The sequence below is a fragment of the Podarcis tiliguerta genome, assembly GCF_965153285.1.
Source record: "Podarcis tiliguerta genome assembly, chromosome: 5".
Taxonomy (NCBI): domain Eukaryota; kingdom Metazoa; phylum Chordata; class Lepidosauria; order Squamata; family Lacertidae; genus Podarcis; species Podarcis tiliguerta.
The window spans coordinates 25,802,362-25,816,814 of NC_139538.1; the positions used below are offsets into that span (position 1 = coordinate 25,802,362).

Sequence of the window (14,453 nt, forward strand, 5' to 3'; positions counted from 1 at the left end):
CAAGGTGTCCTGGCACTGCCTTGCATCCTCCAAGCCCTGCAGCACTTCCCCACTAGAGGCGTGGCTTCCTTCCTCCGCTGAGGAAGTGCTGCTTCCCACGATTTTTGGAGGCTCTCTGTAATCCATCTGCCCTTCCCCCTCTCGCCTCTGAGCTGATGGCAGTTCCCTGACAGTAGTGATAACATGGGATATCAAATCCAAACTCTTCTTCTTCTTGAACCCACCAAGAGCAGCAGTATGTAGCATAATGCCAAGTCACAGCATAAAGAGTGGTGACACTACTTTAAACAGTTATGGCTTCCTCCAAAAAATTATCGGAGCTTTAGCTTGTTAAGGGAGCTGAAAGACCCTCTATTCACCTCCCAGAGCTAGTATTTCCCGTTCACCCTGTGATGAGAGATGGCTTGTTAAACTGTTTTAGGAATCACAGCTCTGGCAGCAGAATAGGGTTCTCCTAACAACTCTCAGATCCCTTAACAAACTACAGCTCCTACAAATCTTAGGGAGGAGCCATTACTGTTTAAAGCAGTATCATCGTACCTTAAATGCATTTTGTGAATGTGGCCCCGAGGATCAGATGACCGCCATGGAATAGATATGTATAGAATTCTCAATGAATTTCTGTCAGTGCATGGAGCAGGAGTCAAGTAAGTGAGACTCCCTAGAATGGTAAGCCAGTAAGGTAGCTGCAAGGTGGGATAGCTCAGTTGGCAGAGCATGAGACTCATGATGTCAGGGTTGTGGGTTTGAGCCCCATGTTGGGCAAAAGATTCCTGCATTGAAGGGGGTTAGACTACATGATCCCTGTGGTCCTTTCCAATTCTACAGTACTATGCTTCCAAGACAATGGTAGTGCATTGCCTTTGCATGCAGAAGGTCTTGGGTTCAATTCCTGCCATTCTCCAGGTGGGGTTGCAAATATCCCCTGTTTGAAATGCTGGAGAGCTACTGCTATCAGTACAGATGGAAGATAGATGGAAGTATGGTCTGACACTGTAAGACAGCTGCCTAGGCGGTTTCTTTTCTATACATTTCTATGGAGTCTATGAATTTTCTGGAACTAAAGTTAAAGGCCAGAAATGCAACACTCTACCCAGCTTCCCAAAAGAAGAGAAGAAGAGTTTGGATTTGATATCCCGCTTTATCACTACCCGAAGGAGTCTCAAAGCAGCTAACATTCTCCTTTCCCTTCCTCCCCCACAACAAACACTTTGTGAGGTGAGTGAGGCTGAGAGACTTCAGAGAAGTGTGACTGGCCCAAGGTCACCCAGCAGCTGCATGTGGAGGAGCAGAGACGCGAACCTGGTTCCCCAGATTACGAGACTACCGCTCTTAACCACTACACCACACTGGCCCTCTAAAGATTAGCAGTTCTTCATTATGTTAAGGTCTTGAAGTTCTTAAAGCTTGGTGGTATATGTTATATGAGATATGCTATATGAAATGTGTCATATGATATAAGAGATTGTTAATAAAGCAAAAGAGGAAGAGGAAGAGGAAGAGGAAGAGGAAGAAGAAGAAGAAGAAGAAGAAGAAGAAGAAGAAGAAGAAGAAGAAGAAGTTCTTAAAGCTTGGCATTAAATTCCACTATCTCCTTCTTTGCTTATGTACTTACCATAGTTACCATTATCCTAAAAGCGGTGGAGACAGAAAACACAGCAACGTATTGGCAAAGCTTTGGCACTGATGACCGCATCCCAGCGAGGAAAGAATCTGTTCTAATAAAATATTGAGATTAGAATAAAGATTCATAGATTTCATTTTACCTTCTTTCAGCTCTCATCCAGGCCTAGATTGCAGATTTAGGGACAGATTGTCTCCAGTATAAAAGGCTGCACGAATAAAAGAAAGATAATGAATTTCTGAAATTCTAATGATTCAGATGCTTTCAGAAACCTCTTCTAAATAGCTCCACTAAATGGGCAATTATGAAGTGGAATATTTTCTGGTTAAAATATTAACATAGTTGCAAGCACATAATAAAAAAGATTCAGGTTAAATTTCCTTTAACACAGAACGAAATGGAGAGCAGGCTCATTTTCTGAGAAACCAGACTGTTAACGAGGAAGCGAGGACAGGCGCTCTTCTTCCTTTTATTAAAAAATAAAATGTTATTACCAGAAAAGGACTCATAAATGGAGCAGGAGACAAATAATTTGAACATATATAAACTAGAGGCCTGCAGACAAGGATCCAGCAGTTTCTTTGAAATATAGCATTTCTCAGCATTTCTGGGCAACAACACACAAAGCCTTTCCTATCCCACAAGGCAGCATCTGCCCCTATAAATACAGTATATCATATCAGAATGGAGAAGACCATGGCCAGACAATCTGTGTGTCTACTCAGATTGTTGTCCAGGTGAGAACTATTGATGGGAAGCTTCAAGTCTCCTACTCTCCCTTCTTATGGTCTTCATCATCAAACTGGACGTGGACCAGATTGCCCTTCAAAAGGAGGACCAGTAGCAAGCTGTTATGAAATTGACAGCTGGAATACAGTGGCCCATTTTGGATATGACAATAGCCATACTTTATTGTCACCTGGATGAGCAAGAGAAAACATCGATCCTCCCTTCCCTCTTCTCCAATGTGGTCATGGGGAGGAATTCAGCAATGTTCACTTCCTTTTTAAAGCTAAATAGAGTGAGTTACTCACCACATTCAAACAGGAAAAATCCTTAATTTCCTTCAACTATTCGTTAACCAGCTAGGTTTGGGTGCACCAGCCAGAAATCCTCCTCCATCAGAGCTTTTGCTTGTTATTTTTTTATCTTTCTTTTTTCAGTGTCAAAAGGGAACTGACTTCAAAACTCCTTGTTTTCTCTCTATGCTAGATACAGTGTTTCCCTTTTCTTTTAAAGGACTTTGGTTTTTGCACTAAAGGGACCTCATGGTTGTGATCTTTGGCCATCAAAGCCTCTAGCTTTAATTAAAAATCTCTTTTTTTCATATTAGCAAGCTAATCAGTAAAAGGCCAGTCTCACAGCATTCTCCGCTGCTCATGCATTGTCTTGGAATGAATGTTTAGCCATACGTGGCTAACTCTGCGCAGTACTAAAATCTCTTGCAGAACTTATTTCGAGATGCTGCTACCTGTGGCTTTTAAAATGAACCAGATTGCCGAGGTTCAGCAGCTTCTCACTGGTTCAAGTCAAATGGTACATTTAATAGAAGACTGTTTTGCAAGTCTAGTGCACTGATACGACCATAGGAAGCTGCCTTGAACAAAGTTCTGGTTCATCTAGCTTAGTATCTGACTTTTAGAAGACATCTGAAGGCAGCCCTGTTTAGGGAAGCCCTGTTTGAAGTTTTATTGTGTTTTCAATATTCTGTTGGGAGCCGCCCAGAGTGGCTGGGGGAACCCAGCCAGATGGGCAGGGTATCTATCTATCTATCTATCTATCATCTATCTATCTATCTATCATCTATCTATCTATCATCTATCTAGCTACCTATTTACACACACACACACACACACACACACACACACACACAAATTGGCAGCTGCTCTCCGAGGTTTCAGACAGACTTTTCTCCCTAGCTGGAGATGACCAATAGCTGCTGTTAGGCAGGACTGTTTTGTCAACTTAGCAACCCAATACCATGCTGGTTACTGAGAGAGGGAAAGGGAGGGGAAGGCAGTAGGGAGCTCAGTGCAATGCAGGTGCAGCATTATATACCCCTCAATGCTCCCAAAACAAGCAGGACACCCCATTTTTTCCTCACGAGGGCACAATTTAGCACTGCAATTTTGGCCCTTAAAAAAACACTTTTCGGGACTGTGATCTCGCAGGGGTCATGTGCCTTGCCTGGGAGTGTGGACCCCAGAAGATGGCATCCCAGTTTTTCATCGTGACAGGCTGGAGGGTATGGCATTGGAGGGTGAAAGAAGGAAGAATGAAAGTCGATGACTTTCTTTTAAATGACTCTCTTCAATATCTGTCTCTGGAGATCATGTGATAAGAAACTAAGCTTTAAGTCTTTGCAAGACACGCAACTCACTTGTTGCTTTCCCAGGAAAATGACTTTTTCTTTCTCTGCTCTTTATTTCCGACTGTAATAATAATGCTCTAACTGTGCAGGTGCCTGCATGCATAGTCTTGCTGATCAGATGGAAGTCTCAGGCTTGAATCTGGGAGACTTGCAGCTGTATCTTATGCTCTTCTTTACAATGGCAGTGAAATAGGTGTCAGGTTCCTTATACTGATACTTAACATTGCAGAGGTAGAGACATGAGGGAATTTGAGTTTCATTAGCTGGAGCTAGCAACACAACTCTGTCTGTGTCTACTCACAATTAAGCAATGCTAAATTCAGTGGAACCAGCTCCCAGTCCAGTGTGTCTAGGACTGCAGCCTAAACTCTGATGCTATTCTCTACCACATGCACAACCCTATTCCTTTAGGCACAAAGAAAACACAAAATTTCTTAGTGCTTAATAACAGTGAAAAGGTTAAAACTGTAGCTTATATTGAATGTATACCAGGAAAAAAGAATCACATGCTGTGTAGAAGCCACCCCTTCTTGCACACTTTCTACTGAATGCACAGAGACTGAGGCTGAGGTCAGTAGGTGCAATCCTGCTCCCTTTCACATGTTCAAGTGAAGGTGCAAAAAGGTCTTATGTCTCAAATCCAGCCTGGCATAGTCTCAACTGTTTTCATGACTCACTCGTCTTACACAAACCAATGAAGGCAAATTAAATCTGTAAATTTAAAATAAGGTGTATATTTGCACATACACAAATGTTAAGAGGGACGCGGGTGGCGCTGTGGGTTAAACCACAGAGCCTAGGACTTGCCAATCAGAAGGTAGGCGGTTTGAATCTCAGCGACGGGGTGAGCTCCCATTGCTCAGTCCCTGCTCCTGCCAACCTAGCAGTTTGAAAGCACATCAAAGTGCAAGTAGATAAATAGGTACCACTCTGGCGGGAAGGTAAACGGCGTTTCCGTGAGCTGCTCTGGTTCACTAGAAGTAGCTTAGTCATGCTGGCCACATGACCTGGAAGCTGTACGCCGGCTCCCTCGGCCAATAAAGCGAGATGAGCGCCGCAACCCCAGAGTCAGCCACAACTGGACCTAATGGTCAGGGGTCCCTTTACCTTTAAATGTTCAGATGTTGCTGAAGTGAGACTGGTACACTTTTCAAATATGTTTGCCTTTATTTCTGGTTCACTCATCCTGCTTGCGGGCTTCCCTAGACATTTGGCATGCCATTGTGAGAACAGGTTACTAGACTAGAATGGCCTTCGAGCTTTTCCAGCAGGGCTCTTGTGTTCTCATGTTGATTTTCTTATACAAAGAGAGCACAGGTTGGTGATATAAAGTTGGTGGTATCTGGCAAGTTTAACAATGACGTGATGGGTTGACAGTTCAGGTGGGAAATTACAGTCTGTATGAAAGTGAGTCACTCATCCCTAAATCTGTTTTACACATATGGCAGCCGGAGACTTTAGCTTTTATTTTTAGTAGTGTAACTGCTTGGCTTCAGGCTGTACAAAGTAAACCCTTTCTGAAAGCACATTTTCCATACGAAAATCACCCAGTGGCTCCAGATCCCCTCTAAGCAAGTGTGCAGATGTTTTAAAAACAGTAATTAATATGTAACCTGAAAACAAAAGCTTATAAAGTGTATACTTTTTACTCTGGGTATTACCATAGATTAATGTGTAATTTTCAGCAGCAGCCTCCTGTTTGTGCAATGCTCTCCCCAGAGAAATACACCAGGTTTCGTCATTGTCAGTTTTTAGGTGCCAGGCTAAACCATTTTACTAGTTTACCTCTGCTGGTGAAGTAAGCCTCTACTACAGTTTTCCACGTTCATTGGAGTGGGGTGTAACCTGCCCTTCTTGTGTTGTTGGCTGAGCGTTTTTGGAATTTTGAATTCTTTGTTGCTTTAAAATCTTCTGGCTTTTAATTGATTTAATCAATTTGTGTTTGAGACTTTTTCTGTATCAATCAATTAACATATGCAATTGTTGTTGTTGACAATGATTTCAGACTCCTAACAGACTGAATTTAACAAAAGCAGGTTAGGTGGCACACACACATTCCTGAAAAATTAGTAATCACACATTTGCGTATGTATGTTTTCACTGGCTTACAGTGCAAGCTTAACCATGTCAGCTCAGAAGTAAGTCCTATGGAATTTAATGGAATTTACTCCCAAATAAGTGGGATTAGGATTTGCAGCCTTATTGTTGTTGGCATCTATCTGTCTCAGGAAACAATGGAGGAGTGCGCCTTCGGGGGCAAAGTCAAACTATTGGGAGGTAGCAGGAGAGACAGATATAAGAAAGCTTGGGTTGGGGGGGTCTCTGTCTGGCTGGAATCCTCACCCTGGTTGTCCATTGAGACCTTGCCAGTTTGGATTGCACCTTGCCAGGGTTGAACACTGGCCAATGCCCATGGAACAGGTTTGGCACTGTCCAGCCCCAGCAGATCACATTCCACCAGCATGAGATGAGCGGAATGATGAACTGCTCCTGCTCCTACTGCTAGGCCAGTTCTTATTCTGCCTGTTGCCAACAATGAAGATTTGGCCTGATTTCATCGCAACACTTGTTGTCCTGTCTGGTCATTTGTTGCTCTTCTTGCTCACAGAATTGACCAAGATGGAACAAGCCCATCTTTCTCATCCCCTCAATGCATTTGCAACATTTTGATTGTTTTTAATTACAGTGGTACCTCAGGTTTACTTAATTTGTTCCGGAGGTCTGTTCTTAACCTGAAACTGTTCTTAACCTGAAGCACCACTTTAGCTAATGGGGCCTCCCACTGCTGCCGCGCTGCCGGAGCCTGATTTCTGTTCTTATCCTGAAGCAAAGTTCTTAACCTGAAGCACTTTTTCTGGGTTAGCAGAGTGTGTAACCTGAAGTGTATGTAACCTGAAGCGTATGTAACCCGAGGTACCACTGTATTTAAATTAACATTTGACAACAACCCTTGAATGGAAAATACATTTGTTACATTTGCCTTGCTGTGGGACTTGAGGGAAAGGTTAGTGGGCAGGGAGTTCCGCCAAGAGTTGGGTGGTCATGTGCCCTACTTTGCAGAGGACAATCTTTTGTTTATAGTGCTGCCAGGGGACAATCCCAAGTTAAGTATAAGGATAAAGTGCCAAATGAAGGAAAAGCAGGACTCTTTGCAGTGGCCCTGCAAACTGAGAAGGAACACAGGTCACCTTGTCACAGTCTTCCCCATTTAAAGTAAGATGTATTCCATTCTAATTAACTTAATTGTCATGAAATTCTACTCAGTATTGATCCAGAGCAGATTCCAGCGTATAGTTAGCAGAGTAACAACTTAAACACGTTGCAGGATTCCCAAAAAATAGACCAGAGGCAATTAATATTTCATCCAGCAGAGCTTTACTGTGACTGAAGGCAAATGAGCTTAATGGTCACAATTCCAATACATTCAGAATTGGCACTGTCCTGGCAATGCCACCATTTTCCGGAGTGGGTGCTTTGTGAGTTTTTTGGAATACAAGGCTGGCCTTTTTTAGCATGGCCTTTGCTTTGAAAACAAGATTGTGCACACCATGGGCAAAGGGGCAGCTCATCTGGTAGTGATGTCTTTCCTCTCCCCCTTTTGCACATATTAATACAATGAGGTAAATTACTGCTAAACAAATCACGGCGGCTGCAAGTCACAGTAAGTTGTCAGCATCAGCCTAAGCGCTAAGCAAGCTGTTTCTTCCTGAATTAGTGCACGATAAATGCTTCCTTCACAATGGAAAATGTTCTGCAGAAGGCTTTTCCTACCTCTACACAGATTTTGGTCCTCTTTCCTGAGTGACAGGGTGAGGCCGCATCACAGGTCTGCCTTGCAATGGAACCAGTGCAACTCAGTGGGTGGTCAGACTAGGCCAGATGGCTTTTCCCTCCGACGGGTGTAAGATCTATGTTCTGAAGCCAAGTTGCAGGAACGAAAGCCCAGAAAAAACAGATGCAAGCCATTATCTTTGGTTGCCGCAACTGTTTAAATGCTCAGTTCCTCCCCCCTTCAGGTAATTTTTCCAATATGACATGTGCCACTTAATATATACTGAACCTTTTTTACTGTTAAGGGTGCGGAGGAATTATACATCATAACCAAAAAATGTGCGCGCTGCCATAGAAATGGGCAAACCTGTCAATTTCAGTTTCTGTTAGGAAAGTTCAGCTCACATTTCCACATCATTTTTTAAAGACCTCATGAAAATTCATCAGCATTTTTGTGCCAGTTTCTCTTAATATACATGTCTCCGTGTGAGTTTTCTTAACATATGTACATGTTTTTGCATTGTAATGCAATTTCGCTAACAGAATACATTTTTGTATGCTGTTTTTACTAATTATGTTTGGGGTTTTTTGTACACTTTGCGTCAGGATATGCATTTTAGTACACTTTACATGCCTGGCGAACTGCATTGCAAAATCCAGAAAAGTGCAGCTTTTCAAGGATTGCTGTGGTTCAGTTTCCTGCGTTGTTCTAGAACATGTGAATTAGGTAGGTTTTGCCTTTAAATGTGAACTAAACTGAAATATTCCCCTATGGGTGTGTCAGGACTCTCTTATTCTCCAGCTGTTTTTAGCTTGGATTGTCCTGGAATTGTAATTCTGCATTCAAACCCACAAGAAATCATTTGTGGCTTAAAATTTGCATGAAGGCAATGTGTTACCATTTAAATGATGGACACTATTTTGAAATTTGTACAAATGTATATAGACAATATCAAGTTTCGGGGAATTCTATCCCTCCCCCAGTGGCAGCAAGGAGCAGAGAAAAGCAAGGAAGAGTTCTTACTAATGAGTTTATTCAGTCATCACAGCGAGGGACAAAGGAATGCAGTCTGCCTCCCATTAATGGCATTGCTCCAACTGAGCTCCTCCTTTCCCCCTTCCTAGCAACATCACTTCCCCTTACGGTGGCTGTCAGTGGCTAATTGTCTCTTAGCCCTTTGCTCTTGCACTCTCAATGAACGCTGTGTTTTGGGAGAAAGTGTGTGTGTGTGGGGGGGGTCAGAAATACTCTCCAGTGATAATGTGTCAGCTGGCTGCTCTTGCTCTGTGTCCCCCCTCCCTTCTCCCAACACCTCCCAACTCTTCTGTTCACCTGTCTCTGAGCTGTGACCTTCCTCAAACCACTGCAATAGTTCAATACCACCTTCTCTTCTCTGGAAGCTTCAGTAGAAAGGGGGGGGGGGCATCTCCACCATTCCTCCTCAACTTTGTTCCCTTCAATCCAGTCAATTATTATGAAAATTTGCGTAATATTTTCTTCTCCTTTTTGGTGATGCATTTCCTTTGGGGAAGGTGATGTGTAAGTGGTCAGCCTTACACAAGCTGGACTTTCTCATGCACTTTGCAGCTTATCAGTTTCTTGAAGCAGAATGTTTTCTAAAATAAAGGTTTCCCTTTTACATTGTCCAGATTGATTGTTTGTTGACTGAAGGAGATAAGAGGGTTGGGTTTTTGGCTGCAGGGTACTCACTCAGAATTATCCAAATAATCACAAAGTTCAGTTAATGACCTTGGGCCTCACTTTTCTCACTGGTAAAATGAGTGATGAAGACAGATACTGTGAAAACTAGGATAGAAGGGAAAGAATTCTAATGAATTACAATAGTTGAATTTTATTTAATAGCAAGCCCACACAATGCAGCCAGGGACTCTGGAAGCTGTCTTAAAAGGCTGGGGTGTTGGGGCTCAATTCAATTAATTATGTGTAGCAGTAGCTGCATGAAACATGGATGAGCTTGTAGAACTTCAGAATACAGCTTGTGAAAATATTGCATTAAAGAAAAACACCTCTGTGACATGACAGCTGCTGAAATGTTTCTATGTGCTGGAAGTTGGAGCATTTATTACAGTCCTCTGAAATTATGCTTTCCTCTCTCTCTGCAGTGCTTTTCAATAAGTGCAGTACAAGTAACAAAGAAATATACAGAAAGATATTAGAATAAAACATACTTATGGGTATATGTGATACTAGATGTTCTCTTTTCTCCATTCCACAATTCTAAGTTTAGGAATCTGTTAGGTTAATGAACCTTTTTGTCCCTGCCCAATGACATGCAAACATCCAGATGAACTTTCTGACAGTAAGAGCTGTTTGACAGTGGAATAGACTCCCTTGGGAGATGGTGGACTCTCTTTCATTGGAGGCTTTTAAGCAGAGGTTGGATGACCATCTGTCATGGATGCTTCAGTTGAGATTCCTGCATTGCAGGGTTGGATGTGAGGGCAATCTGGCTGCGACATCTGTCACCCCATTGATCGCCAGGGTTAATTCGGCTGATCTGGCTGGCTAGGCGGGTGTCCCCTTCCTCCCTCACCGCTCCATGTGCGTCCCTCCCGAAGCTGCGCGCTCAGTGGAAGAGGACGACCATCCCAGATAGAAGGAGTGTACTATTCTTCGGTCAAGGGTATACGATAGCTGCATTGCAGGGTGTTGGACTAGATGGTCCTTAGGGTCCCACCCAATTCTACAATTTTATGAAATCTGAGATCCATAGCAATATTTGATAGTAGTACTTAGAAGTATATTTTGAAAGTTTCCCTGGCATATGCAGACAATAAATGTGTGCCAAACCATACAGAAGTAATCTGGAGTGCCTTGATCTTGAATTATGCACAGCCGATGTGTTGAAACAGAAGCCATAATAAACTCAAAGCTCAAATATCAGTTCACAGTACTGCTCCTGATTTTGGAGGTTCCAAGGTGCTGCCATCTTCATAAATAGCTCCTTGAAACTTCTGACTCTTTCAAGTTGCTTGCTCTCTAGAAAAAACCATAGCTCAATTGTAGTGCCTGCCTTGCATACATAAGGTCCCAGGTTCAATCCCTGAAATAGCTCAGTAGGGTCTGAAATCCTGGAGAGCCACTATCAAGTCAGCATAGAAAATACTGAGGTAGACAAACTAATGGTCTGAATCAATATAAGGCAGCTTCCTGTGTTCTTCCTTTGTGCACAATGCACCCCATGGACCAGAAAGAGACAGCAAAGCAAGTGGAGGCTGTCATCCTTCTCCTTGCTCTTGTCACTCCTTGGAGACAGCAGGTGAATGGACACAAATAGCAAGGAGAAGGAGCTGAAGCACAGAGAGCCATGTGGAGAGTGTTAAGCATTGGGCTCCCTGCTGAGGTGTGGGCCTTGGCAAATGGCCAGTGAGGCCAATCTCTGAAACTAACCCAGTACTGTGTCAACATCTTTCTCCGTAGCCTGGTTTATCCCATGCTGGTGGTGAACCAGGCCATCTGGATGGTTCGCTACAAATGAAGTTCCAAGCACCAGTTTGCCTGCTTTAGGAAGGTCTATTCTGGCATGCAAAAATGACGGTTTGTTTTTATAATGAATGACTCTGCCGATCCATTTTCCATGTGCACTGGGCAATGCAGCAAGAGAGAAAAAGTGCCCATGCATAGTGTAGTTTGTGACTCATCCTCCTGCATGGATGGAATACAATAGCAACATCCAAAAAGCCAAGAGAATTAAAGCCAAGCCTTTGAAGTGGGGTTTCTTTTATAGCTACCCATAAAGTTTGTTTTCAATTTGATATATATATATATCTCAACAACTATGATTTTAGTGGGGAAATTCCAATGAAATAGAAGAAACAACATGTCTGATATTTATTGGGGAGACTTTGCAAAACTGATTTTTTATGCATCAGTGGAATATATATATAATGAAACAAAAAGCCTTCTTTAAAACAAAGTGCAAAAAAATGAGCAAATGGATGATCGGAATGAAACTCCTGTGGCTACCAGTGTTGGCATTGGCTTGAACCTTGGAATGAATTATGTTTTGTCTTTTTACTTCAAAAGTATGAAGTATCTAATCCAGCAACCTGTTACCACTGTATGCTTTCAAAAGTTTATCTGCAGATGTGAGAAACGCAACTAGCAATCTGCTAATCACAGTGCAATTGATTTCAATGAGGCTATCCTTTCATAAGCTCTTTGAAGCTTGCAACTGTAGCTGTTTTGCATAAGCAAATGGCTGGGCTGGTATTTCAAACGCAATACACAGTTTGTTAAAGTCTGTGCTTGGGCTAAGTTTTCTGGCGTACACAGTAATTATTATACAAGCAGAAAGATTCACAATATTTTAACAACATGCAAATGTTTGAATTGCAATGTATACATTAGCAGAAAGACATTCATTTTTCAGCATTTCTGCAGCTGCACTTTTTTCCTTTAGTATACAACAGATGTCTTCAAAGAACTTATCACCCATATGGCCTTAAATGTTTTATCCATGGTTCCGTGATTATTTGAGAAGAGCTTGGTGTTTAGGTAGGGTCATATTTTTATTTATTTACTTGCAAAACTTTTAAACAACCCCAGAACTTTTCTACACATGAAATTTAGAATAAATTTCATAAGACAAAGTCAGATATCATAGCCAGATCTCTGAGACCAGGTGTATTTTGTCATTATTTAATATTGTCTAGTATCCAAGCAATATTTATATATTTGCAGTATTTATAGCCAGCTGTTCATTAAATATTTTCAATCTGAAAATGGAGAACAAAGTCATAAAAATAAACAACTATGGACAAAAAATTCCAGTACTCAGTATCTGAAGGGGTCATTAACCCTATTGAGCCATTCTCCTCATGTGAGTCCATTTGCATGAGGTAGGATATCAGCAGAGCCTGATCCATTAGAATGAATAAAACACTGGCCAACCAATGTGCTTTCTTACTTACAAGCAGTCCAGGCAGTTGCCAGCTGTCTCCTCCTTAGTCTCAGTGTTGCCTGAGTAGAACTCAATGGAGAGAAGGAGGATGGGTTGAAAACCAGAATAAGTTGACTCTGGTTCCATCTACTGTTGGTCTCCCTGCTTCCCACCCCACCAGTCCCAATGAACAACAGACACCACTGGGTGTATTCAATATCTGCATTCCCAGGACGGCTGCCTACCAGCTTCATCCACCTGAGACTCTACCTGCCTGTGCACTGTCTTACCAGAGTGGTACATGCTCTATCTCCCGCTTGGACTACTGCAATGTGCTCTACGTGGGACTACCTTTGAAGGTGACTCGGAAACTGAAACCAATCCAGAACGTGGCAGGGTTCTAATTGTATTGGGAACCAAGGCATCCAGAGCAGGCTGCCCTGCTGCAGAATTTTGGCTCTGAAAGATTGTGGCCAAAGTTTAGACGTTTGGGAGCACAGCACAAGGGGTGGGACCAGTCAGTGCACTCCCACACTGCCCCCTCCTGTGAATGGCATCGTAGGAGGGTGGGTGGGACAATTGAATCTAGCCAGTCTAAAGCAACAAATGGCAAGTAGAAAGTGGAGTTTTACAAATCAAGACACAGCTGTGCAACTGGAAGGGAAATTCTAGCCAGGATAAAGCTGACCTGACCTGAAAGTTTACATAGGACCTCCATCCAAGAAATCAGGAAGAAGGCCAGAGTTGAAGAATGTGTAAGACTTTCCCTCCATGCTGAAGCCCTTATTCATATTGCTTCCTTAAAACTGCATGGAGGAGAAAGTGTGCCACCAATGGGGGCCAGGAGAATTAGCGCACACACTTATTAACAGAGTTTCAACATAAATATGTAGTTTTGATCATAGGATAGCAAGTTTAGTTCGACAACAGTACTGTCACTTGAGTGGATCCCTTTTATTCGTCATGTTTGGCTGTTTCCTATATCTATAGAAAAATAAAAGGAAATAAAATTCAGTACCAGTAAAGTCAATGGTACAGTCAGTGTTGGATTTACGTATAAGCTAAACAAGCTATACCTTAGGGCCCCACTCTCTTGCCCCCCCCCCAAAAAAAAACAAAGAAAAAAACTGGATGTACATTTCCAAAATATAAGATTAAAAAACAAACAAATTTGAAAAAATACATATTTTGTTATGTGCAAATGGCTTTAGATACCTTTTTAAATTACCATATAGTATATATTCAACACAAAAAAACAGTGACAATTTGTTGTTGAGAAAGGACAGCTGGACATATAAAGGGCCTCATCACCCTCAGTAGATTAGGGCCTCATCAAACCTAAATCCTGCCCTGGTTACAGTAGGACTAAAATATGTTCACTCTCACCATTCTCATAATAACAGTGGGCTTTTCTCTACCAAGTTAACATTGTGTCATATTAGAAGCATTTAGGATTGTGTCCTCTTGTAGCCTCTAGGTCACCTTAGAATAAATATTACCAATCTTGCAGGGTCAGGGTGACCGTGGCAATAGGCAAGGAATAACCCAGGCAAGCTTTTCATTTCAAATAGATAAATTTGTTATAATTGTTACAAGCCAGTTTTTCCAGACTTTGTTCACTTCAGCCAGAAGAATTTCCGGTAATATCCTTTATAACTTGGCTGTTGTTAGCCAAAAAACACCAGCATGTTTACTTTGAAATAAATATCTTGTGCCCTGAAAGGCAAAAAGAGTCTAAACAGAAACCCGGAGACATTTCAACTTTTTCATTTCACCAGGCCAG

The 14,453-nt window shown here is 42.1% G+C and overlaps 1 long non-coding RNA gene across 1 annotated transcript in view; it reads left to right on the plus strand.

The window, feature by feature from the left end:
- The first annotated feature begins 4,867 nt into the window (after positions 1 to 4,867).
- The window catches only part of LOC310678772, a 685,086-nt gene continuing 675,500 nt past the window's right edge, over positions 4,868 to 14,453 (plus strand). The window contains exon 1 of the long non-coding RNA XR_014511958.1: positions 4,868 to 4,945. This is a non-coding gene — a long non-coding RNA (uncharacterized lncRNA). The remainder of the gene's footprint in view (positions 4,946 to 14,453) is intronic.